Source organism: Lepus europaeus, chromosome 3 (assembly GCF_033115175.1).
Source record: "Lepus europaeus isolate LE1 chromosome 3, mLepTim1.pri, whole genome shotgun sequence".
Taxonomy (NCBI): Eukaryota; Metazoa; Chordata; class Mammalia; order Lagomorpha; family Leporidae; genus Lepus; species Lepus europaeus.
The window spans coordinates 40,369,598-40,394,552 of record NC_084829.1 but is presented as its reverse complement, the minus strand read 5'-3'; the positions used below and the strand labels follow the sequence as shown (position 1 = coordinate 40,394,552).

General features: G+C 42.3%; 1 non-coding gene across 1 annotated transcript; it reads right to left on the bottom strand.

Annotated features, from left to right (window-relative positions):
* Positions 1 to 23,449: 23,449 nt before the first annotated feature.
* On the bottom strand, positions 23,450 to 23,525 carry LOC133757270 (small nucleolar RNA SNORD121A). The gene has a single exon (XR_009865641.1). It is a non-coding gene; the product is annotated as a small nucleolar RNA SNORD121A (small nucleolar RNA).
* Positions 23,526 to 24,955: the final 1,430 nt, after the last annotated feature.

The window sequence follows — 24,955 nt, the reverse complement described above, 5'->3', positions numbered from 1 at the left end:
CCAAATGCTTCTTGACAAGGGTTGTCAAAGCTATTAGATGGGAAAGGGCAGAATATTCAAATACTGGTGCTGGGAAAAATGATCTCCATAAGCAAAATAATGAAGATGGGCCCTTGCCCATAACATCTGTCACAATTAACCCAGAATGGACCAGAGACTTGAAGCTCTTAAACCTAGGGCAAAAGCTTCACAACATTAGATTTGGCAGAGATTTTTTTTTTAATAGGATGCCAAAGGCATAGGCAACAAAAGAAAAAAAATAGATAATCTACACTTGAAGGAAAATTTTAAGTCTGTAATCAGAGGCACACTCAATAGTAAAAAGCAATCCACAAAATGGGAAAAAATATTTCAAAATCACATCTAATAAACTGATGTTGGTCACATTGTGGCGTAACAGGTAAAGCTGCTGCCTGCAACTCTGGTATCCCGTATGGGCACTGCTTCCAGTGCTGGCTGCTCCACTTCTGGTCCAGCTCCCTGCTAATAACCTGGGAAAAGCTGCAGCAGGTGGCCCAAGGGCTTAAACCCCTGCCACCCATTTCAGAGTCCTGGATAAAGCTCCTGGTTCCTAGCTTCTGACCAGTCCAGTTGAGTGTATCAGTGGATGGAAGATATTCTCCCCCAACCCCTCGGTGACTCACTTTCAAATAAATCCTTAAAAGAAAAATTGATATCAACAATCTATAGACAATTACTAAAACTCAACAATAACACAAACCTCAAAAATGGACAAAGGACTTAAACAAACATTTCTCCATAGATGATATCCAAATGACCACTAGGTACATGAAAGATGTTCAACACCATTGAGAAAACAAATCAAAGCTACAATGAGATGATACCTCCCCTTCATTAGGATGGATACTATTTTAAAAAGTGTTGGCAAGGTAAGAAGAAACTTGGGGCCCTTGTGGGCTATTAGGAATGTAAAATGCTATGACCATTGTGAAAACAGTATGATGGCTTCTCAAAATTTAAAATATTGCCTCATTTAACTAAGTGTATACACAAAAGCACCGAAGCTAAGGTCTGGATGGGATATGTGTGCATTTATATTCATAGCAGCATTATACACAAAGGCTAAAATATAGAAGTAACTAACTCCAGTGTCCAGCAGCAGATGGATAAGCAGAATGTGGTATATACATAGCTTGGGATACTGTTCAGCCTTTAAAAGGAAATTCTGACACATTCTGCAACAAGGATAAACCTGGAAGACGTTACGCTAAGTGAAATAAGCCAGCCACAAAAAGATAAATACCATATGACTTGAAGAGACAGCAAGTAGAACGGTGGTTAAGAACGCATGGGAGGGGAACTAGGACAGTATTGTTAAGTGGGTATAGTTTCAGTTTTGCAAGACAAAAAGGCTCTGGAGATGAGTGGTGGTGGTGGTTGCATAACATGAATGTGTGTAATACCACTGAACTAAACACTTAGTGGTTAAGATGGTACACTTCATTAAGGGTATTTTTGCCACAATAAAAAGTTAAATGTTTGGCCGGCGCCGCGGCTCACTAGGCTAATCCTCCGCCTTGCGGCGCTGGCACACCGGATTCTGTCCCGGTTGCCCTCTTCCAGGCCAGCTCTCTGCTGTGGCCAGGGAGTGCAGTGGAGGATGGCCCAAGTGCTTGGGCCCTGCACCCCATGGGAAACCAGGAGAAGCACCTGGCTCCTGCCATCGGATCAGCGCGGTGCGCCGGCTGCAGCGCGCCAACCGCGGCAGCCATTGGAAGGTGAACCAACGGCAAAGGAAGACCTTTCTCTCTGTCTCTCTCTCTCTCACTATCCACTCTGCCTGTCAAAAAAATAAAAATAAATAAAAATAAAAAGTTAAATTTTTTTAAAAAAGAAATAGAAAATATAATCTCCTTTACTGTAAATTTACAAGATGTGATCTTAGACAAAAATGGAGAGGAAGAGAATATCATTGTTAGAATTGTACCTATGAGGGGCCAGTGCCGTGATACAACAGCTTAAGCCACTGTCCGCAGTGCCATCATCCCATATGGGTGCCAGTTCCAATGCAGCTCCCTGTTGATGCACCTGGGAAAACAGAGGAAGACGGTCCAAGTACTGGGACCCCTGCACCCACATGGGACACCTGGAAGAAATTCCTGGTCTGAGGCTGGTGCCGCAGCTCACTAGGCTAATCCTCCACCTGCAGCATTGGCACCCTGGGTTCTAGTCCCGGTCAGGGTGCCGGATTCTGTCCCGGTTGCTCCTCTTCCAGTCCAGCTCTCTGCTGTGGCCCTGGAAGGCAGTGGAGGATGGCCCAAGTGTTTGGGCCCTGCACCCACATGGGAGACCAGGAGAAGGCACCTGGCTCCTGGCTTTGGAGCACTGACCACAGCGGCCATTGGAGGGTGAACCAATGGAAAAAGGAAGACCTTTCTCTCTCTCACTGTCCACTCTGCCTGTCAAGAAAAAAAAAAAATTCCTGGTCTGGCCCAGCCCTAGTCTTTGCAGCCATTTGGAGAGTAAACCAGGGGGTGGAAGTTCTCTCCCTCCATGTCTCCTTCTCTTTCTGTAACTTTGCCTTTCAAATAATCTTTATATAAACTGTACCTATGAACTATATTGGATATCTAAAAAACTAAAATTTTTAAAATAGAAAAAGCCCACATTCATCGCAGGGCATGCAAGTTGTTCCCCACTGCCGCCTGACTCACCCATCTTGCACCACAGCCACGTCTCCTGGTACATGGACTGCTCCACTATATATGGGGAAAAAAAACCAATCCCACCCCACCACACATGCTCTTGGCCACAGGCCAAGATTAATCCCTACATTTGGGTCTTACCAAGAGGCCTTCAACCTGTCAGCTCAAGCATCATTGCCTTTGATGTTTTCTGGACCACTTCCTCCTTGCTCTCATTCCTTCAGCCAATTAACTACTGCCTCAATTCACATAGACTTTGTTCCCTTGTTGTTGTACTTGCCCTTGTGTCACCCACACAGACTCACAGCTGGGTCACTATCAGTCTTGTTCACCTCGGCTTACCCTATGTGCCTTGCCCTTAGAGAGGGGCTCCAAACTGGATTTGTGTGCGTGTTAGAGACAGAGGTGACTGCCAATTGCAAGAGGGTTCTTACAGTTAAGGAAACGACTTGTGCTAAAGGCTGAGGCAGGAATGGGTCTAGGATGTTAGGTCAGCAGTGGGCAACAGGGATGGAGGGTGCCAGTGCTTCCAGGAAGGATGTGTTGCTGAGGTTGGCTATAAAGGATGTTCATGGCCAGGTTCAAGGTAATGCTTTCCCATGTCCTCCAGATTTCAAATGTCAGACCATGAACTGTAAGTATCCATTCAGAAACCCACTGTTCTGCTGCAACGCAACTGAGCAGATTTGTGGCATGGAGAAAGGGGAACTTGGATGAGCATGCATACTGCCAAGTCAGCGTTATAAAGGACAAAGATGGATTCTTGGCAGGAAGTCACTGGGGCGGTGGAGAAGAGAGGGGACTTGGGACCAGAGAAGCCCCAAGTGGGGACAGGAAGAAGGTAGCCCTAAGAAATCCTGCACTCCACAGGTGGGGGGTCAAGTTCAACCCCTCCGTGAACAAATGAGATATCTAAGGTGCTTGAAGAGAAGCGAGGTACAGGTGCCTGAGTTCCAGGATCAGAGCTCAGTGTCACAGCTCGCTCCAGTGTTGTTGTTCCCATCAGTAGACTCTAAAAGGACTCAGCTGAGGAGAGTGTTGGGTTCAGAACACCTGAGTCCTATCAATTGTTTCCACAGTTCCTAATGACTTGCAAAAAGAGGGCACTTCAAATGGTTCTTGGAAAGTGAAGTTAAGTTTATTTTGGTGCAGAAAAATTTGGAAACCCACACATATGTTTTCCATGGATTTTTGAAGATACCCTCATATTCATGTATTTCAAAGTAGTTTGCACAAAACAAACTCCTTTCAATTCCACTTCTTAGTGAACTTTTTGAAGCATCCTCATAGCTCTAAAATAACCTTGGGTTGTACAAACTACTAGCTTTGCCTCTGGTATGCCAATAAACAGGGATCAATTGTCATTTCCCCTCTGTGTTGATCTCTTCTGGCTGGTTCCTCCTGGCAGGCAGCATGCACTGTTCAAAGCTTGAGTTTACTGGATCTTAGAGATGAATGTGGTGGTTTTCAAACCCAGTGGATTTTCCCCATTACACAGATGTATATTCTCATGACCATAAACCTAGATGGTTTACACAGAAGCAAATGTACCCATAACCACAAAGGATGTCAGCTTGTATCTACGTGTGCAGTCTCACTTGGTGGAAAGCCAAAGCCACACCTGGCCCAGTACCTGCTTTCCTGCCATGTGCTCGGAGCTTCTGCTCTAAGGAAACTCTGGTTTTACCACCTGCTATGGGACTCTCAGATTCCTACCATCAAAACAAATAAAACCAACCGTGTTTCTAAAATACAAGATTTTTAGGAGTTTAAAACTGAGGCAGGAGTCTTAATAAAAGTCTAAGAAGAACAGAGAAATGAGAGGAAAAGAACTAAGAAAGCCATAGCTAAGTTTGTAACTCTTCATTTGCAAAAGCCCATCAAGTATTAAGCGGCAAGAATTTCTAAAACTTATGCCCACCTAGATACATACTTATGACATTTCTGTATCTCAGGAATAAAGAAAAAATTCAAAAGCACTCAGATGAAAAATTATGTATCTTTCAACAAAGGAACAAGGATCACAAAGAAGATCTCATCAGCAATGCACAAAATGACAACAGAGCCATGTCCTCAAAAACCCACAGGCAATGGCTAGGTGCAAACCTTGAGACCCAGTGTGAGGACAAGTGAAGATGGTGTACAAGTCCACGTCCTGCAAAAAAACATTCTGCGTGGGGTTATGTATCCCCATGATGGACTGGGCAAACACCTGCGAGAGATGGGGTCGGCAGAGGCTGGGTGAGCTCCTGGGCCTCCACCACCACCTGGCTCTGTGTAAAGGAGAGGCCAGGGAAGGGGATCAGCAGGTGGAGGAGTTCAGGAAGGCTCCTGGGCCCAGGCTATTCTCCAGCCTCAGCGTGCTCCCGGATTTCTGAAGCAGCTGTGCGGAGCCTGTGAGAATCAATGTAACCCTGTGTGCTGAAAAGGATGCACTCTAGAAAGATCCCAGAAGGATCAGAGTGAGATGTGAGAAGTAGTAGGAGCTGAGAGCACCCCAAAGCCAGCAAATGAAGCTATAAACTGGGAGAAAGCAAGCCCAGGTTAGCTCAGTGCCTGGCATGGTCCCCTTCAAGTGTCACAGATGATAAAAAATTGCACTCCCTTCCGCTTAGGGATCGATTACCCCCTTAGGATTCTGCTGTGAATCAAAGCAAAATGATCAGAGTCTTATCAACGAGCTATAATTGTGCTTCTGGATTTAGAATCAATATGTAGGAAAAGCACAAAGGTAATTTTGGTCAAAGAACAAGAACAAATATATGATAAACCTCAACAAAGTGAAAAGGATACCACTGCGAATTGGAGGGGAGGAGGGGATGGACAAGGGTGCAAATACTTTGATTTTTCTCACCTTTTACAGCATAGGTTGTGTCTACATGTGAGCAGAGAAGGATATTCTTATAAGTGTTATCTAATATTTCACATCAATAACTGCCCGAGTTATCAAATTGAAGTTCTTGGGAAGTGAGGCTGGGGAGGAGACTTTAAATACTACTTATGCCATGTGCACTGACAGATTTTTGTCATTGTAAGTAGGTAAAGAGCATGCTTGTAGCTTAAAATTTTCAAAATGCTGACCATCTTGTTTTAGAGAAAGTTACTCAAATATGAAACAAGAATGCACCTATCCTTAGGAAAAATATTGAGGTCACTTTTCACCTGAGTGCTGACATATCAGACTGGAGCAGACGGCAAGCATTCTATTTAGTAATGCTGGTTGCGTTGAATTCTAGCAAGGCTACATCCTTGGTGAAATTTGAATTAAATGCCTATGAATAAGTTTATCTGCTTCTGAATTTTGTTCTTGGAGGGTCTGTTTCTTTGTGGTTGATTCTTGGGACTTGCATACAGACAGAACAAAGGATCAGAATGTGTATCTTACGCTGGTAGCAGAATTCTAAATAATCACAGGTGAAAGCCAAGCTCTTTCCCAGACATAAGCCTCAAGCCCGCTGTTATTCCAGTAAAAGGGGAAACTTGAGGGAATGATGTTTCAAACGCTTTCATGGCTATGTCTGGGGGATAAGGCCATGACCAACCAACGTAATGTGGATATTGCTGTCGAAAGGGCAGGGGTGGAGGGAGGCCCTTCTCTGGGGCTGGAGGCAGGGCAGCCCCATGCTGAGAAGAGACATGTTTGGTGGAGGCCTGGAGGAGGCATCTCAGGACTGGGTGCAGAATTCATATTCCAGAAGCTGTGACATTCAGCATCCAGCATCAATGTTTACTTTTTCACAGTGCAATCATCTTCTGTAACTTCAAAACATTTAGCAGTGTGCATGACAGCCAAACCTGTAACAAGGTGAGGGACAGATGCAGTGCCCAGCCTTGGACAAAACAAGTGTGATAAGAGCAGCAGAACAACCTGGTGGAGGTAGGAAAAACCTCAGAGAACCCTGGGATTTCATCATTTGGACAGATTTATGAATTTTGTTGAAAGCAGTTAATTTTGTAGGAATGGAATTCCTATGGCCATTGGAATGGCTTCAGACCCTTATCTCTTGGGGAACCAAAGATAAGATTCTAAGAGAAGAGAAATCAAATAAAATTAAATTTCTTAAAATCATTCTTACATGTAAGAATAAGATTCTCTTGGGATTTCAATAAGGACAATTATGTGATTAGTGGAAGCTTTGCTTTTATCCTTCTGGTGCTAGTATCTTTATTTTTTTCTTACTGCACTATCTCTGATTGCCAGTTCAAGGTTTAAATGTTAGTGATGATCATGGGTATCCTTATCTTGTCCTGATTTTAAAAGGATATTTATAAAGGATGTTTCCAGTAAGTTTTTGGAAGATATGAGGGCACTTCAAAAAGTCTGTAGAAAATGGAATACAACAAAGAACTTATAGTCTAATATTCCTGATGAACATAAATGCAACCTCCTCAAAAAAAAAAAATCTAGCTAATCAAATCCAATAACACATCAGAAATATTTAAGACCAAGTGGGATTTATCCCTGGTATGCAGGAATGGTTCAACATTTGCAAGTCAATCGATGTAATACATCACATTAACAAACAATAAAAGAAAAGAAAGCATTTGATAAAATATAACACCCTTTCATGATGAAAACCTTCAGCAAACTGGGTGTAGAAGGAACATCCCTTCACACAATAAAGGCAGTTTTAACAAACCCACAGCCAGCTTTACATTGAATGGGGAAAAGTTGGAAGCATTTCCACTAGGATCTGTAACCAGATAAGGATGCCCACTTTCATCATTGCTATTCAATATAGTCCTGAAAGTTTTAGCCAGAGCAATTAGGCAAGAAAAAGAAATCAAACAGATACAAATTGGAAAGGAGGAAGGCAAATTATCCCTGTTTGCAGATGACACAATCCTATATATAGGGGAACTAAGAGACTATTGGAACTCATAAGTTTGGTAAAGTTGGAGGATATAAAATCAATGCACAAAAATCAATGGTATTTGTATGCATATACAATGCCATGGCTAAGAAGAATTTGTTAGCTATAATAGCTAAAAACCTTAAATACCTTGGAATAAATTTAGTCAAGGATGTAAAAGATCTCTATAATGAAAACTATAAGACATTTTAAAGAAACAAATAGAATATGCAAAAAATGGGGAAAATCTTCCATGTTCATGGATTGGAAGAATTAATATTAAATGTCCATGCTAGCCAAAGCAACTTACAGGTTCAATGGAATACCAATCAAAATACCAAGGATATTCCTCTCAGATCTGGAAAAGATGATGCTAAAAAGCATAGGAAAACACAAGAGACCTCAAATAGTTAAAGCAATATTTTTTTTGAACAAGCAGAGTTAGACAGTGAGAGAGAGAGACAGAGAGAAAGGTCTTCCTTCCGTTGGTTCACCCCCCAAATGGTCACCACGGCCCGCGTGCTGCGCCCATCCAAAGCCAGGAGCCAAGTGCTTCCTCCTGGTCTCCCATGCGGGTGCAGGGCCCAAGCACTTGGGCCATCCTCCACTGCCGTCCTGGGCCACAGCAGAGAGCTGGACTGGAAGAGGAGCAACCAGGACAGAATCCGATGCCCCAACTGGGACTAGAACCCGGAGTACCAGCACCACAGGCAGAGGATTAGCCTAGTGAGCTGCACCACCAGCCAGCTAAAGCAATCTTAAACACAGAAACAAAGCTGGAGGTATCACATCAGGTTATAGGACATAATTTTGGGAGTTACAACCAAAACAACCTGGTGCTGGCACAAAAAATAGATACGTTGACCAATGGTACAGAATAGAAACCCCAGAAGTTAATCCATTAATCTGTAACCAACTAATCTTTGACAAGGAGTTAAAATCCCTATAGAAAGGAAAATCTCCTCAACAAATAGTGCTTGGAAAATTGGATCTTGGTGTGCAGAATTATCAAACAAGACCACTACCTTATACCTTATACAAAAACCAATTCTAAATGAATCCAGGATCTAGATCTATGAATTGATACTGTCAAATCACTAGAGGAAAACTTCAGGGAAATCTTGCAAGACATTGGCATAGCAAAGACTTCTTGGAAAAGAAGGACAGACAACAAAAGCAAAAATAGACAAATAGTTGACATCAAGCTAAGAAATTTCTGCACCACAAAGGAGACACTCGACAAAATGACAAGGCAACTGACAGAATGGGAGAAAATATTTGCAAACTATGGAACTTAAAAAGGATTAATACCTAAGATCTAAAAGGAGTTCCCGGAACTCAAATAATCCAGTTAAGAAATGGGCAAAGGGCATGCACAGGCACTTTTCAAAGGATGGACTTCAAATGGCCAACAGAACAGACACATGAAAAAAAGTGTACAGGATTGCTAGCCGTCAGGGAAATTCAAATAAAAACCAGTGTCTTACCTCATCCCAGTTAGAATAGCTATCATCCAAAAATCAAAAAATACTGTCAAGGATGTTGTGGGGAAAGGTATCCTAATACACTGCTAGTGGGAATATACCGCACACCATTATGGAAGTCAGTATGGAGATTTCTCAGAAATCTGAAAAAAAGATCTACCATATGATGCAGCCATCCTATTCCTGGGAATTTACCCAAAGGAAATGAAATTAGCAGATAAAAAAGTATTCTGTACCTTTGTGGTTTTTTACAGCTCAATTTTTTACAATAGCTAAGCTATCAAATCAATCCAAATGTCCATCAACTGGTGACTAAAGAAATTACAGTGTGTATGTGTGTGTGTGTGTGTGTGTGATGGCGTACTACTCAGGCATAAGAATGAAATCCTGTCTTTTGCAACAAAAAGATTAAACTGGAAACCATTATGCTTAGTGAAATAATGTAGTCCCAAAAAGATAAGTATGTTTTCTTTTTGGTATATGGCAGTTAACATAAATACAAAATAAAAGTATAGGAATAAGATGGGCATCTTGTGATATGATCAGATTTATTGGTTTTTTTAGCCCTTGTTTTTATTCCTGTAGAACTGTCATCTTCCTACTTGTTACATTATCGTTACTGTGGAATTATTAAACCTATGATTATAGAGTAGATTGAAAGTATGTCAGGCCGGCGCCACAGCTCAATAGGCTAATCCTCCACCTGCGGCGCTGGCACACCAGGTTCTAGTCCCGGTTGGGGTGCTGGATTCTGTCCTGGTTGCCCCTCTTCCAGGCCAGCTCTCTGCTATGGCCCAGGAGTGCAGTGGAGGATGGCCCAAGTCCTTGGGCCCTGCACCCCATGGGAAACCAGGATAAGCACCTGGCTCCTGCCTTCAGATCAGTGCGGTGCGCCGGCCGTGGCGGCCATTGGAGGGTGAACCAATGGCAAAGGAAGACCTTTCTCTCTGTCTCTCTCTCTCACACACACTGTCCACTCTGCCTGTAAACAAAAAAAAAAAGTATGTCTTTGCAAAAATTAAATGAAGGGGATGGAGAGAGGGAGGGAAGTACGGTAATCTTGTTAGAACTTGTACATATGAAATACATGAAATCTGTTAGTATTAATAAAAACTGGAAAAATTACTTTGACTAAACTTGAAATCCATTCAGGTTTTTCATGATACATATTTTATAAAAACTTTCTGAAGATTCCTCATGTGGGTGTCAAAATTTTTCATGCCAAAAATAAACTTGATTCCATTTCCATGAACTTTTTGAAGATACCTAATAGACTTAGTTTCCTTGCATCTGTTAGCTAAGGATTTCATGGAGTGACATCCATTGAAATATCATTCATCTCCTTTATTAGCATAGTCCTCTGTTCCACTGGTCTCTAATACCTCAGTCTTGATTACTATCGCCTTGTAACTCTTATGGTTGGGTAAATGAATTCCTCTTATTTCATTCTTCTATAAAATTATTTTGGTCACTTCCATTACTTCTCCTTCCCATATGAGTTCTAGAACAATTTAATTGAAATTTTTATGAAAATTAGGTTAAACCTGGGGAAGAATTCAGGTCTCTACTACTTACTATTAACATTTTTTGATGCTTCCTAAACTATTAACATATTTGTACAATTTTGGGTTAGGACTATTTCAGTACCTCTACACACTACAAACCAATGGAATCAGGCAGCTAGACTTTCCTGTTCCAATGTCTTTGTGTTTGGAGCCTACCCTTCTCTCCTCATAGAGCATGAAGTACATTTTCATGAACCATAGTTGCCCTACTATGCTAAGGAAAGCTGGAACCTGCTATTTCATATCTGAAGTAAGACTTTACTGTGTTGGCACCTGTTACCTGAATTCCCTCAACCCCCAACCACCAAACCTTCCCAGCCTCTAGTAATCATGATTCTAAATTCAGATCAACTATTGTTTCAACTTCCACATATGACAGAGAACTTGTGGTGTCTGGCTGGCTTCTTTGACCTGACATTCTAATCTCTAGTTCCATCCATCTTGCTGCAAATGTCAGGATTTTATTCAATATCTCCCCATTTATTTCCTTGATTTCTCTCATCACTGTTTTGTAGCTTCTGGCATACAAGTTCCATATGTGGTTTATAAGAGAAATACTTAGGTTTTTCATTTTTTGAGCAGTTGTAAATGGTGTATAATTATGGTGTGTGTTTACTGATACAGTGATGCAGTTTAATTTTCTTAATTTATTTCATTTGTAAGGTAGAGACAGATGGAGATCTCCCATCTGCTGGTTCAGCTCCCAAACAGCCAGGGCTGGGCCAGGCTGAAGCAAAGAGTCAGGAACTCCATTGAGGCCTCCACTGTGTGGACCCAACTACTTGAACCATCACCTCCTGCCTCCTGGGGTGTGCGTTAGCAGGATATGGAGTCTAGAGCACAGCCAGGGTTGAGCCCAGGTACCCTGAGAGGAATTTTGGTGTCTCAGGCATTATCTTAACTACTACACCAACCACTGAACTCTACAGTTGAATTTTTTATCTTCTATTCTGTCACATCACAAGACTCATTAGTTCCAGGAGTTTGAGTTTTTTGTTTCATTTTAGATTCCCTGAGATTATTTTCAATACAGACTACTGTGTCATCTGAAAATAGGAGCAGTTATGTTTTATCTGTAGGCATTCTATTTCCTTTTCTTTACTGCACAGCCTACACCACCTAGTACTACGTTGAATAGGAACGATGGGAGAGAACATTTTTACCTTGTGCTTGATCTTGGGGAAACATTCAATCCTTTGCCACTGAAGAAAATGTCAGCTGTAGGATTTTCTTTTATAGATGGTGTTTATCAGTTTGAAGAAGTGCCTTTCAATTCCTATTCTGATAATTTTTATCATGTATAAAAATGTTAGCTGCCTCTAAGCTTTTTTCATCGTCTCCATTGTATGATAAACTTGTTTTAAATATTCTTTCTACATATACTTAGAATCGCAGTGGACAATGTTGAACTTCTACTTCAAATAATTTAGAAAACTTTTTACTTTCATTTGTCCTTTATACCTGATGTTCAAGCTTCCTTCTTCACCTTCTGTTTAGACAACTCTGTTAGCTGCTGTTTTAGTGTGGATCTGTTGGTGATAAATTATCTTGGTTTCCCTTCATCTGAGCATGCCTTGATTTCTCCTTCTTTCCTGAAGAATGTTTTTGCTGAATATAGAACTCTTGGCTGCTGCTTCTGTTCTTTCATACTTGATAAATATTGTACCATTTCTTTCTGGCCGCCATGATTTCAAATGAGAAATCTCCATTGTTCAAATTTGTTTCTTCTATAGCCATTGTTCCTTGATGCCTCCGAGATTTCTTTTGTTTTCAGAAATTTTATTGAAATTCGTTCTTGATTTTTGGAGCTTATCCTATTTGGAGTTTTCTCAATTTCCTGAATCTATAGTCTTCTAGTTCACCAAATTGGGGAGTTATTTAGCCATTATTTCATCAAATGTTTCCCTCCCTTTATCCATTTTGGATATTACTAATGTAAAATTTAGACCTTTTTCCTAGAGACTGTTACTTCTAGTCTGTATTCAACTTTGTTAATTTCTAATATTCCACTTTAAAATTCACTGATTTTTCCCCTCACTTTGCTGTTAAGCCCATTCAATGAGACTAATGTAATTTTTATTTATAAATTTCTATTTGATTCTTTGAGACTAATTTTTTTCCTTTATTTTAAATATTCATACTTGCTCTTTGACTCCCCCCCACCTTGGCTTTTTTCCCCAATGTTAACTATGTTCATATTGTTATGCAACCACCACTTACCATTCACTTCCAGAAACCTTTTTATCTTACAAAACTGAATAAACACTGTGACCATTAAACAATAACTTTCCATTGCCTCATTCCCTCAGCCCTTGGCAGCAGCCATTCTACTTTCTGTATCTATGACGAGTACTGTAACTACTTCAAGAAGTAGAATGATCACTATTTGGGTTTTTGTGATTGACTAGCTTCATTTAACATAATATCCTACAGATTCACCCATGTTATAGCATGTGTCAAAATTTCCTTCTTATTAAGACTGAAAAGTATCCCATGGTATGTGTTTAGCCATTCATCTGCCAATGGATACTTGATTTACTCAATTCTAGCTATTGTGGATAATATGAACATGGGTATATAAATATCAAGATCTTCTAATTCTTTTGGGTGGAAGTGGAATTGCAACACATGGCCTCGATGTTTTCCTCAGTGACAATGCCATTTTACATTTAAATCTACAGTGCAGAGTCCAATTTCTCCACATCCTCACCAACACTTGCTATTTTCTGGTTTGCTAGTAGTCATTTAGTAGGTATGAGGTGGTATCTTTGCATTTGTATTGTGCTAAGGATTAGCGTCATTGAAAATGTTTTCATATGCTTGTTTACATTTGAAAAGTTTTCAGAAATGTTAATTCAACTCTTTTACCCATTTTTGAATGGGGCAATTTCTCATTTTTCTTTTATGGTGACTACTTAAAGCTTTTCATCAGATCATTCTAACGTGTCATATTGGCACATTTTTTCAGTTAGTTCGAGATCTTGGCTCTCGGTTTGATGAGTGATTGAACACTGGACATCCAGTGTTCCTTGATCTTACATCAGCTGGATGCCTCAGACTCTCCTCAGGGTAACAGGAAGTTGCCTGCCTTCTGCCGGGTGAGGGTAGAAGTCCAGGTTTCCTCCTTGGCTTTCCTTAACAGCTTGGCATGGGTGGGAGTTTCAGCTTCCTGTTGGACCTCCCTGGTTGGGAGGCAGCAGTTGAATCAGAAGTGTTCCCTTCATGGCCAGCGCAGACACCATGGGCTGGAAGGTAGCCTTGTTACTGTTGGATGGTGGTGACAAAGCTGACATTCTATTCAACTTCCTCTGAAACCACCCAGCGAGAGGGAGGAGCCTCATTACCACCAGTGACCCACGAAGCTGAGCTTCCCCATTGTCCCCACTGACCCTGCAGAGAGGGTAGGGGTGAGGAAGAGCCTGACGCTGCCTTGCAGAATAAACATGCCCACTCCCTACTTAGCCTTCTCTGATACCAGTTTGGGGAGGCTGAGAGATCTTGGTGCCTCCTTTCAGGCTGGCTAAGGCTCCCCTGGGCCTCTGCTGACCTGGGTGTGGGTACGGCCACAGGTTTCTTCCTGTGGTATTTGATGGAGTAGAGTAATCGCTGTCCAGATTCTCTATATTGCTAAGCTATCCCTCTTCTGGTCCCAAGGCTAGAGAAGGTGTAATGTTATTGAGACCTTCTTGTCTGCCCCTGTTGGCTTATCAGCGTTGGGGCACTTCAACTTCAATCTGGAGTGTATAGGCAAGAAGCAAACTTGGGAGACTCACCACCATGTCACTTCAAGGGTCCTAAAGTCTCTAGCTGGTCTGTTGTCTTTTCTCTACCTGCCAGCTCATATTATGTTGGTTCTGTGTATAATGTCCAGGATCTTTAGTTGTACTTCATAGAAGGAATATGACAAAGAATATATTCACCACTGTTTCATCTATTCCATCAGAAGGTTAAATCATTGTCTCATTAAAAATAGTTATAGGCCAGCGCCGCAGCTCACTAGGCTAATCCTCTGCCTGCGGCGCCAGCACCCCAGATTCTAGTCCCAGTTGGGGCACCAGATTCTGTCCCGGTTGCTCCTCTTCCAGTCCAGCTCTCTGCTGTGGCCCGGGAGTGCAGTGGAGGATGGCCCAGGTGCACCCCATGGGAGACCAGGAGGAAGCACCTGGCTCCTGGCTTCGGATGAGTGCAGCATGCCAGTCGTAGCGGCCATTTGTGGGGTGAACCAATGGAAGGAAGACCTTTCTCTCTGTCTCTCTCTCTAACTCTGCCTGTCAAAAAAATAAAAAATAAAAATAAATAAATAAAATAAAATAAAAATAGTTATAAGCCGGCTCAGATTTTTCCCTTCATTCTGTTGGTTTCTGCATGTTTTTCTAGGACACTGATTATTTTTCAAATGTATGGGCATAAAATTTGTTCATAAGATGCATTCATTTTAAAATGCCCTAGAATTTCTGTGGTAACATCTCCTTTTCCAGTCATTTTGGTCAGTTTTTTCCTCTTCCTCAGCCAATTATGCTTGGCAGAGGTTTATCTGTCATCTTTTCAGAAGATGAGACCTAAGGTTTGATGATACTCTACCAGGGTATACAGTTTGTTGGATTCGTACATGAGCTATTGCTGCAATAATGCTGCATAACAAACCACCAAGCTCGGTATTTAAATCACAGCATTCCACCCTCAGTGAAGGATGTGTGAGTTAGCTGCACTCAGCTGGGCCACGCTGAGATGCTGGCCCCTGGCTCTAAGTTGAGGTTGCATTCCCATCCTTCCTCCTTGCACCCTGGGGCATGATTTTCTCAATGAAAGGCAGGCGTGCAAGGGACAAAACTAAACTGCACAAACTTATTTAAGTCCTCTGCTCCTATTGAACTTGCCAACATGCCATGGGCTAAAGCTGGTTGATAATAAAGCTTTTATTCAAAGGGGCAAGGAATAATATCCTACCTGATGGCTCTGAAGTATTTCCATTGTGGGTAGGGTGTGTGACCCTGCTACAAGAGAATGAAGAACTGAACCCAGTAACCCAATGTATCACAATTAATTGCTCTTTCTATCTTTATTGTCCTCCATTTTATTACTTTGGACTCTGTTCTCTTTCTTGAGTTGGATGATTAACTCACAAATCTTTGATCACCTAAGGCTGTACATTTTTCTAAAGGTGCAGCTTTAGCTGTACCTCATGAAATTTGGGTATTTACTTTTTTTTTTTGACAGGCAGAGTGGACAGTGAGAGAGAGAGACAGAGAGAAAGGTCTTCCTTTTCCATTGGTTCACCCTTCAATGGCCGCCACAGCAGCGCACCGCACTGATCTGAAGGCAGGAGCCAGGTGCTTCTCCTGGTCTCCCATGGGGTGCAGGGCCCAAGCACTTGGGCCATCCTCCTCTGCCTTCCAGGGCCACAGCAGAGAGCTAGCCTGGAAGAGGAGCAACCGGGACAGAATCCGGCACCCCGACCAGGACTAGAACCTGGTGTGCCAGCGCCGCAAGGCGGAGGATTAGCCTGTTGAGCCACGGCGCCGGCCGGGTATTTACATTTGAGTATTTACATCTCCATCATTCTTCAGGTGAAATATTTCCCGACAATCCTTACAATATTGCCTTTGACCAAAAAACTGCTTAACAGGGTTACTTTAAAATTTCCAAGCACATCTCTGTATCTTTTTTATTACTGCTTTCTAACTTTTAATCATACTGTAGCTAGATAATACAACCTGCACAGTGGTGCTTCCTTTGGTATTTATGGAGATTTGTGGCTTAATTTGTGGCTAATTTTCATACCTGTTCCATGTGTTTGAGAAGAGTTTAAATTTAAATTTGGAGAATAGGGTTCACTGTGTGCTCTCTATATCACCATTGTTATTAACATCTTACATTTATTTTTGATTTATCAGATTAAGGCTATTTTAAAAAAACACCATTGTTGTGGATTTGACACTTGTATTTCTCAATTTTTACCTGCATATCTTGAGGCTGTATTTTGTGTATGCACTATTTAGAAACACATCTTTGAACTGAAATTTTATCACTTTGAAGTAGCCCTTCTCAAAGTGAAAAGCATTTATAGTGATAGTGCCTCTGTCTCATTTTGCAACAACTGTACCAGTTAGATTTTGGTTAGCCTTCGCCTGGTATCACATTTTTCTGTTCTTTTAAGTGTGGCCTTTGTGCTCTTTCCTGTTTGAATCTCTCTGAACATCATAGAGCTAATCTTTAAAATCCTGTTAGATAATCAGATCTTCTAAATGTCTAAGCCCCTTTATATTATGATTATGGATTACTTAAATTTCTAGACTCTTGTGCTACAAAACCTCATAAGAAACATTTTAATAGCTTTGAAATTAGAATGCTTTTGATAATTCATGATGTACTTAGCAGCTTTTTTTGTGGCAAAAGAATTTTGATATATTTTACAACTGATGTCATCTTTTAAAAAATGTAGAATTTGTGTTTCTTGTCCCCTTACCCTGTTCCCATCTTTATTAATTTAATGTTTTTATTTCCCTTTTCTCCTTGCAGTTGTTTAGAAGTTAGCCTATCTGTATCATTTTAGCGGTTACTATTAAAACTATAAAAAGCATGCTTGAGTTCGATTCTAATGCTAGTTGGTATCCTACTTGGATTCCTCCAAAAGCTACCCTGAAGATAAGAACTCGGCTGTTTGGGAAATGATGCCAACATGCATGGGTGAAGGAATAGGCAGGTGAGACAGGGAAGCCGGTGTAGGGAGCACTCCTGAGCAAGTGACTGTGGCAGCAGCTGGAGCTCAACCCTTCTGAACAGTTAGGAAGACTGTGCCCAACAACCTCCTCCTGGGGAGAGGGTGGGGCATTGATCAGACTCTCCCATGGACTGAAAGTTATCAGTGGGTGTCAACTCCATCTCTTCAGCCTGCAGCTGCTTAAGGCAGAGCACATTTCCAGTGAGCAGGAAAAAGACATCAGGCATGGGAGGCAGACACATGCACAAGTAGGAGCATTCAGTTAAACCACCGGTCCAGCTGCTGCCTGAGTGGGTGCAGAGGATACAGGTGAGGTATGAACAGCATTGGCCATATCAAGTATTCCCAATCTCTTGCTCCATGCCAGAACCTTGACTTCTTCATCCTGTTCACCTGTCCTACTTACGTACAGCAACATATATATTTAAGATTTATTTATTTGAAAGAGCTACATGGAGAAGGAGAAGCAGAGAGGTCTTCCATTGCTGGTTCACTCCCCAAATGGCTGCAACGGCCAGAGCTGAGCAGATCCAAAGTCAGGAGCTTCCTCCAGGTCTTCCATGTGGGTGCAGGGGCCCGTGGACTTGGGCCATCTTCTACTGCTTTCCCAGGCCACAGCAGAGAGTTGGATTGGAAGTGGAGCAACTGGGACTTGAACCAGCACCCATATGGGACGCCGGCATTGCAGGCGGCAGCTTTACCCACTATGCCATAGCGCCTGACCCCCAACATATTTTTAAAAATTTGAGAGATGGAGGTCTTATCTACCGATTCATCCCCTCCTACCCCAAAATTCCCACAAAAGCTGGGAGCCAGAAACTCAGTCTCCCACCTGGAGTTGGAGTCAGAACCAGGTATCAAGCCCAGGCACTCCTGTGTGGGGTGTGGACTTCTTAACTGCTGGGACAAATGCCCACTTCATCAGTGTATATTTATTTCTGCTTCTTTGTACATCTCCAAAAAGTGAATATTTCATTCTTCTAAACAATCACTTAGATTTAATTGGCATGTTCATTCCCCTGCTCGCTACTCCTTCTCGAACGTCATTTCTTATTGTATAGGTTTAATATCCCTTATCCTTTAGTACAAGTGTTCCTTGAAATCTGATTTTTTTGGCTCCTAAGCATGGGTGGTATTTGTATATTGAGATTGAAAAGTATACAATGTTATGGAAATATATTTCACTCTTGAGTTTGCAGAGAGCAAATAACAAGTGTTTTCATGAAGAATCTTTTTTTGTTCAGCAAGAAACTATTAGTGAATTTAGTCTTTGTCTCTCAAATGATTTTGTTCCCCACTACTGAATGACAGCTAGACTGGGTATAAAATTGTAGGTTCCTTGATACTTTCTCTCAGCACTTACAATATGATACTCAAGTGCTATTGTTGATTTGAAGTCAATTATCCATCATTCCACTGTCCAGTTCCAGTCTGTCTTCAGACACTCTTTGTGTATGTTCTACTACACTTCAATGTGTGTTTAGTTTTGTTTATGCCATTCAAGGGTGTTGTGGCCATGAAGCTGCTCCAGGACACAAGGTGAGGGCAGAATCTGCCTGGGTTCTGTCAATTTTTGACCAAGACTCAGGGAAAAAATAGTTTAGTCTGGTAGTGATGAGTAAATCAAATTAACTGAAAGCTAGTTAGAGATTGAAGAACTCCAAGGACTTAAATTAAATCATAAGACAAGTACCAAAGGTACTGAATGGTTCTATTATTGAAACGAGAGGTATCACTTCCACCTGTAGGGTATGGACTTGGGGATCTCCTGTAATCTACAGATTACTAAAACTGGACTCGGTGTGTCTATCTGTGATGCAGAAAGATCGCACCATGTATACACAGCTCCTGGTCCGCTCTGTACTGAATATCCAATAAGCAATGCTAATTTGACTCAGGTAGCAATCACATGACAGCATGAACATCTATCTCACAACCTGAAGTCACAGGAAAAGCTTACAGGTTAAGTATCTCAACCCTAGAAATACAGGAATTAAGAAGTATATCAGGTCGGCGCCGCCGTAGCTCAATAGGCTAATCCTCCGCCTAAGGCGCCAGCACACCGGGTTCTAGTCCTGGTCGGGGTGCCGGATTCTGTCCCCGTTGCTCCTCTTCCAGGCCAGCTCTCTGCTGTGGCCAGGGAAGGCAGTGGAGGATAGCCCAAGTGCTTGGGCCCTGCACCCGCATGGGAGACCAGGAGAAGCACCTGGCTTCCTGGCTTCAGATCAGCGTGGTGCTCCGGCCGCAGTGGCCACTGGGGGGTGGACCAACAGCAAAGGAAGACCTTTCTCTCTGTCTCTCTCTCTCACTGTCCACTCTGCCTGTCAAAAAAAAAAGAAGTATATCAAATCCATGGTATTAGGTTGTGTTATATTCAGGATAATCTCTGAGCATTTAAAATGCTTGTAAAACATAATTGAACTTGGAACACTAAAGTAAATGGCAAATTGGCCTGTGATTCTAAATTAACTATATGCTTGATTTGAATTTGAATGGTATAAGAAGTGACTTAATTTCTAAACAGTTTCACAATGGTTAAGAGAATTTGTAGTAAAGAGTTGCTTAATAACATAGGAATGATTAGCTTTTTGGGTCATAAATTTGAGTTTAAACATTCTAACTTAAAGAAAATTGAATATATTAAATTTATAAATGTTATTTAAAGCACTTAAAGGAAATAAGTCTGTTCAACTCAAGTTTACTTAACATTAATCAAAATCAAATTCCCTTAAGTAATCCAATTTATATTAAAGATTCCCTGAAAATGACTCTAATATAAAATGTAGTAGGTTTAAAATAGTATAATGAAATCTACAAGATGAATTTATGCACTTAAGGAAAGCTAAGTCTTTAAATATATAATTTATATAATTTTGATAGATTTAATAATCAAATCCAAATAAATGAAAATGATCTCTACACCAAATTTGCCTTTGGACATCAGAAATCCTTTCTAGAAACCATCATTTTGCTGGCGCCCTCTCCTCTTCCGAAATTCTGAGGGCACGTTGGACTCCTCCACTCCCTTTCCCACCATGTTTTTTCCATGACTAGAATATAGCACAGGTGAGAAACTTCCTAAGCTCTCTCCTAGAATTTCCAATTCTGCCTTCATCTGAATCTGACTAATCTATCCACTGGGATTTTTCTCAATTTCAATAGCTGTCCCAGAGTACTGTAAAATGATCATGGAGAAATGGAATAACAAGATTACTTTGGTACAAATCTTTGAAATATATTTGGTACAAATTTTGAAATCTTGTTTTGTATTTTCCCATGAACTCCTGAAGATCTCCAGGATTCCTCATTTCTCGTCAGTCACCAGCCTTGTGCACCTGCTCAGGATCCAGTTGCCTTCCTTGTTCTCAAAATCCCTCTGCTGCCTTGGCTGAGTCTCCCAGATGGGCTGGAGGACTGAAGTCGCGTGATCACCACAGCTCACATGCTGTGTCTGCCTGCACCCTGCTTCTCCCTCCACTTCTGGAGATAAAATCTGGTTTCCAGAGTGGCAGTGAAGGATGATTGATGCACACCTATGTTAAGTGAGCCCCCATGGAGCTTTCTGACCAACGGGCAATCGTAAGGAACTAGACAAGTTTTCTGTCCCTCTGCCTTCTAATCAGATGTGGTGTTTCTCTTTGCAAACTTTCCAGAAAAGTCCTGCGTGCTAAGCAAACACACCTGTGAAGTGCCTCACTGTGTTTTTCACGGCTTCTCAAGAACCAGTGCCTGGTGCAGTCACGCATCACATCCTATTGCTTCACAGTTTCCTCCCTCTTTTGCTCCTCCTTCCTTGGCTTCATCTCACTGGACTTCCAACTCCTGAATAGAATAAGATATGCACCCTAATCTTTACCTCGGGCTCTGCTCTCTAGTGAACTTCAGCTACGAGGGGCTGTAAAATTTTGCTTGGTGGTTTTGAGAATCTCTATCTTTCCTTTTGTTCATAGAATATATATATATTTATTTATTTATTTATGATACTATAACATTAATATAGCTATCAGATCCTATAAAATGTTGAAGATAATTAAGTTTGTGGAGAGTCTAATCCTGTTCTTCCAAATGGTATTTTTAATATTCATTTACCTGAAGGACAGAGCAAGGGCATGAAGTAGAGACCAAGACCTTACATCTGCTGGTTCTTCCCCCAAATGACTACAACAGCCAGGGCTGGGAGGGGTTGAAGCACAGAACACCGTCTGTGTCTCCCATGTGGTGGCAGGGACTTAAGTACTTGAACCATCAGCTGCTACCTCCCAAGCACATTAGTAGGATGCGGAGGTGGGACTCAATCCCAGGTACTGACGCAGGTGTCCCAAGCAGTGGCTTAACACCTGCTCCTAACCCTGCTCTTCATATTGACAACTCACTGCTGGTGACTACTTGCCTTGTGTGTTCTGTGACTTGGGGTTGTGAGTTCATCTCCAGCAGGGTTTATTGAAGAAAACCCTGAGCATCTTCAGCTGGGGATTTTTTTTCCTCCGAAGAAGACTTGCATTTGCCTTGTCACAGATACTGTCAGCTTGAGAGTTCTCGCTCACACAGGCGGTGGAAATGCCAAATTCCGCATTTAGGGAGGGCAGAAGCCTTGGGTACTGGGGGGGTGGGGAGGTCGTGGATCCATTCCCTTTACTGATACACATGAGGACTGATAAGCGTGCTTGGTTCCCCCCTCTGCTGATGGGCTGCTTTGTTGTCAGTCCCTACTCTTTGGCTGAAAGTAGAGCAGTTCTTTGACAGTTCTCGGCCTTTTATACAAAAGCTTCATCAAGGTCTCCGAGGCAGAGAAACCCTCTAGAGACAACTGCAGCGCCAGTCTTGAATTCCTTCTCCAGTTTGGCCCCTTGGGTTTATACTATTTTCTTATAAGCTTAGCTATGGACTTAGAAGACTATTGTCTATTTTATCACACTTTCATGATATTTTATCATAGAAGGTTTTTTGGATTAGATAGTCTGTAATGTTATAAATGTAAGCTGAGTTCCGTCCTTAATAATTACTATAATAGAATGAGTTATGACTATTTTTCAAATACCATTCTGCGCATAGCAAATGAGTTAAATCCTGTATACTTTCAACAGCTCTGAAGTGGGAAAGACACTAGTCTATGTCCTCCAAGACACTTTTCATTGATGGGAAAAGATTTTTATTAAAGGAAATGCTTGTGAAAAAGGAAACAGGGTACAAGCTGGCAAAGGCTGGGAAAGTCATTAGATCGTAACCCAAGTCTAACTCCCGAGGAAAGGAGAAAGGGAGGGGAGCGAGGGTTGAAACATCTTAGGTTGCAGAGCGGTCGTGGCCAAGCTCTGCAGAGCTGTGGGAGAATCTGGAGCCAAAGTGGGCTGAGACAGGAGTCCCAGGTATCCCAGGAATGGGCCCGCCTTCCTAGCCCTGCTATGCTCAGCCATTGTTGGGAAGCAGCCCATGCAAGATGTGGCCTGGGCACAAAAGCTGTGATGAATTCCAAAGTGCAGCGGGTGTGGCCTGTGGCCAGTTCTGTACTCAAAGTTCTCCCAGGTGCGTGCTCATGGCCACGGCACCAACCCCATGCATGAGGAAACAAGAGGTTGCCTAACTCGCTTGAGGACCCACAACCACCATGCCATGGAAACAGATTCAGAGTTAGGGAGTTTAGCTCCGAGACACAACTTCATAGTAACAATTTCATGTTTCTTTCTTTCTAAAGATCTTATTGCCTTGGAATTCGCATTCTTTGTACAGAAAGAATATTAAATGTGCATATAACTAGCACTTTTTTCAGGGTGAAAGCTATATTTTTAGATTGCACAAGAGGCTCTACAAAAGAAACAAAAGGCCTTTAGAAGTGGGAACCCTCAAGGCCAGGGGTCGTGAATGTGATGGTGACCTTTTCAGTCACGACTGTGCCAATGAGAATTATGTGACTATTTGTGCCTGTCTCCCCTCGCCTCAATTTTAGTTACCAATTGGTGGGGGTTTTCCCCTCGGGGGAAGTCTCTTTCCCTCTGAGAGACACAGCTGGCTGCCTGCCCCCTGTCCAGTGTGCACCCTCCATCACTGATCTGTCCTAGAGAACAACCCGTGGTCTCTCCATCCCCCTGCTCACTCCATCAGGCAGGTTGGCCATCTGACTTGCAGCAGGAAAAACAGTTGGCTGGGACTTCCAGGAAATCCTCACCCTGCAAAAACTCAGAAGCTATGTTCCACGTAGAATGATAAGATCTGTGCTGGGAGACTACCACATCATTGTTTGGAAATCTTTTTTTAAACTTAAAATTTTTGATTAACGTGATATTTGTACCTTTTTATGGGTACAGGGCAACATTTTAACCTATGCCAGCAGCATAAACTGCTCAAATTAAGAAATTAACTCTTCTGTTTCCTCATCTTTGGGAGCCTGCTAGCTCTCCTTTGAGTCCTGTGTGCAGGGTCTAACAAATGTTGTGAACTATTGTTGCTCTTCCGTGCTGTGGAACGTGAGAACGTGCTTAGTGCTCTTTATCCAAACTCCAATCCCTGCCCACACCCTTCCAGCCTCGGGTAATCACTATTCTAAGTTCAGGTCAGCTTTCTTAAACTTCCACATATGATAGAACATTCAGTATTTGTCTTTCTGTGCCTGGTTAATTTCACTTAATGGTCTCCAAGTTCTATCCATTTTACTGTCAATGTCTGGATTTCACTCCTTATAGCTGAATAATCCAATTGGTGGGGCGGTGTATGTGTGTTCAGGAAATCTTAAGAGGCTGATTCAGCTGGCCCTGTTTTGTTCAGGGTTCCAGCATAAAAGCAGAAGGCACACAGGAATCAAAATGACTGGGGGGGGGGGGGGGGTGGGGTTCACAGATACTGGAGCTATTAGAAAGGCATTGGCAGAACATAAAAGGGGTCTCTAGAATGTTCATGGAGGGGGGGCTGGTGCGGTGGTGCAGGGCATTTAGCCTCTGTGTGCCAGGCCATCATCCCATACCAGGGTGCTGGTCTGAGGCCCAGCTACAATTGCACTTCTGATCAGCTTCCTACTGGCTCACCTGGGAAGGCAGAAGAAGAAAGCCCTGCCACACCCATGTGGGAGACCGGGGTGGAGCTCCTGACTCCTGGTTTCAATCAGGCCCAGACTTGGCTGTCGTGGCCATTTGGGGAGTAAACAAGCAGATGGATGATCTTCCTTGCTCTTGCTATTCTTTTAAAAAAAAAATTTAAAGCTCATGGAAAATACATATTAAGAAGAACCTCTGCGTGGATTTCTAAGATGTTTGGCATGAAAATGCTTAAAGTTCGTGAGAAAATGAAATTAAAAGTAACCCTATAAGGGCATCATGAAGAGTAGCATAGGAACCCAAGACTGGAATCGGCTGAGCAGTTGTCATCTCTGCCTGAACTGGTAAGGAGGGAGGGAGGTAGAGCAGAACACCTTGAATAGTGACCTTCAGGTCAAGAGACACAGAGAGCGGAAGACTGTAGGAAGTGCTTGGGTGGCAGAAGGGAATACCCTAAACCCATCGTCTTCCCACATCCTGATCTGTTAAGGATCACTGTTGTCTGAACTCATCAGAAATGCAAGGCAACACCATCGCGGAAGCAACTCACACGGGACACCCAACTGAAACAGCAGCTAGGGTAGAAGGGCAGAGCATCCACATGAGTTGGATGCACGGGAGAAAGCAAGCACATGTGCTTGGCC